Here is a 3,221-nt window from a genome sequence, read left to right as displayed (position 1 = left end):
TCAAAATAGTCGGACGAGCTGGAGAGGAAACCGGTTGCAAATGGGAGGAAATCAAAGCCAGCAGCAGCAGCGGCGTGTTTCCTCAGTTCTTCAGCGGGACGAGAGAATGTGAGTGTGTAGTGTAGATCCCTCGCAGGGCTGGAGAAGTCTTTATTTTATTTATCGATGCAAACGAAAGGTTTAGTCTCTACTGAGCATTTTTATAATCGGTATATGTCCGGCGAGAAAATGGGAGATTACAGTTCGTTTGAATCAAACGGGGCACGTCCATTAACTTCTGCCCGTTTGCACAAACTCATCGCAGGCTATAGCGGCTCGGTGGAAAAACTGGCAGAATCTCGGTTTATCGAGAGTAGAGGAGAGATATGGACATATGCCTGTCTGGAGCCCCTCGCCGTGCGTCCATCAAAATACGTGTACACCCCTCACAATACTATGTCATACCAATATTCAAAGCAAAAGTTTAAAAAAGAAAAGACAAACGGAGCTCCTCTTCTTGGAGACGAGTCCCAAACTGCGCCGTAGTAGCCTAGGTTAGTGTTCCGTCCGTCCAGGTGCCAGTTCGCTCCGGTCTCCAAACCTCTCCGCTACAGTCTTTGGGAGGAAATCGAGGGGGGGAAAGAGAGGAAAGAATGACACGTTATAGCCGGGTCTACGTGTGCGTCAATCAGTCAAGTGTGTGTGTGTGTGCTCGCGTATACGGAGAAAAAGCCCCGCAGCAATCAGCTCACACATACAGACACACACACACCTCGTCTCCCTCGGAAAAAGAAAGCACCTTCTCCCGGGTCATGAAATACTCACATCTATACGCTGTCCGTCCCGATTGTCAACATGGACACTTGACGAATGTCTCAGAAACTCATCACAATAACAGCCAGGGCCCGCCCTCTCTGCCGCAAAACCGTTTCCTGCTCTTGTTTATTTGTTACTATCTTGTTTTTTTTTCAAAAGCGCAACGAGAAGCGTCCCCCTTTGGATATTCACCGCAGTGAAAATGTGCGCACGGTTGGTGATGCGCGGACGGTGCGTTTGTTGAGACAGCTCCACACTGATAGACAGACACATCCAGCTGCCTTTCCGGCCCTCTCCTTTACTCCACCCCTTCCAACAAGCGTCACCCTGACAGTCAAAGCCCACCTGTCAATCTGCTGCTCTAATTGTTCACTGGGATGGCTCTCGTCCCTCCACTACGCCTTCTATTCTATTCTCTGTCCCCCGCACGTATAGGCTACACAGGAGAGACACGAACACATGATGCGCCGATATGTAAACTTTAACAATAGAATGAGAGGTGCACGAGAAAAGTTAACGGGCGTGTAAGAGGGATGGATTACAAAAATAAAATCTAAACGAGATTTGAGTCAATTGTCCCTTTCATGATTGAAGGAATAGTATCTTATTAGAATTGGATAGAAATCACGCTTTTTGATTTGCAAAATAAAGTCCTATTGAAAAATAATAAAAAACGAAATAAAAACTAAAAACTCATTAGACTTGGCTGATCTTACAAAAGGAGGATATTTGTTTTGATTTGTTATATGGGAGATTTAAACATATAAAAAAAAACAAAAAAAAACATTACAACTTTGGGATTTTCTGATCTGACGACAGGAGAAGACCTTTGCAGCAAACACAGCAAAAATAAATACCGAATATTTATTGGAAATATTCCCTTAAACATCAAACATTAATTAATTGTGTAAATAGCGTATATTAACATCAAGTCCTTCTGACACTCCCTGCCAACACTGAAGTAAAAAAAAACAATGAGTTTCACTTGTTAATAGTGCAGTGCGAACCAGCTTTTCGCTCGGCTTCAAAGTTTGCATAAAACGTGGATGTTTTGGGTGACCTCTTTAGTGGGACAAAGGAGGTTGCGGATCGATTCGTTACACCTTTTTTAGCGAGGCTTCTGCTCAAGGGGAGGGGCTCCGAGTCCCACAAGAGGCTCCACTAATAGCCCACACTTCATCCTAACTATTATCCACCATAAAGTGTTTATAAAGGGCACACACACACACACACGCTACTAGGCTAATGTTATATATTAGACAGTATCCGTTTACGGAATCTTCTGGAGAGGATAGTGAGGAAGAGATGATGAAAAAAGTCTAAAGCTTGTTTCTCTTTTATTACTAGGTAATAATCGCAACATAACTTTGATAGCACGAGAACTGCCTCTGTTCAGACTGGACGTGCTCTCTCATAGGACTCTGTATATGCAGCAGCACAAGCTCCAGTCCGGGCTACAAGCGGATCGTTTACAGGAAACTGGATTACAAACTTTCTGCAAACCGTCGAGCCAGCAGCCCTGTTTTAAGTGATTCTGGTGAGTGTCTGAATTTACCCCATCCAACCTCACGTTTCCACAGTTAAAAAAAAACAGAAGATTTCCGCGTCTTTACGCTTGCTCGGTAATGCCTGTCTGCAAAAAGAAAAGTGATAATGTGATGTAGAGAAGATGCCCGAGGTCGCCCTATAATGTGGTGAACGAAATACCAAGTACCGCCCCAACATCTGTCTGTCCCCGTCTGTCAAAGCGGCCTGCCTGCTGATTGATGGAGCAGACTTACGTCACCAATATTTCCATCCCAAAGTCTGCGAACAGACAGACGGGCAGTCAGACAGAGACAGACAGAAGAGCTGCAGCTCACTAATTATTATCCCCTGGATATACTCTGCACACAATTTAAAATACATGTCTACTTATTATATTTAGGTTAATTTCACAACATTTTTAAATAAATAGTAGGATTCAGTCACATGAAATCCAACTTTTATTATTATTTAACGCCTTGTTTTGTGGTGGGCTGGCTCACCTGAAATAATAAGGATTTGTTATTGTTGAATATGAAGTAAACTGCTTGTATTTGCTTTTTCTCTGAGGTACATCCAGTGTGGAGCTGTGTTTAAGAAAGCTAGCTATTACTGCACTGCCTCATCCTCTAAACATAAAAACATAAAATGGCTGCAGTGTAATTTAACATTTATTACATTATTTATTTTTCTTATTTCAGTGACAGCAAACCACATAACCCATTTAAAGTAGAAAAAGAAAAACACGGTTTAAAGAGAAAAGTAATGTAAATGCAAAATATCAATGTCTGAAAATCGACAGTAAAATGTAACCCACCATCTGTCACAAATATACAATATAAACTAGTAGACTATACCGATGTAGTCATTTTATTTTTTTTATGTTTTAACTTAGAGAGTAA

This window comes from Ammodytes marinus (assembly GCF_949987685.1).
Source record: "Ammodytes marinus genome assembly, chromosome: 17".
NCBI classification, from domain to species: domain Eukaryota; kingdom Metazoa; phylum Chordata; class Actinopteri; order Uranoscopiformes; family Ammodytidae; genus Ammodytes; species Ammodytes marinus.
Note: the sequence above shows the minus strand (reverse complement) of the source record.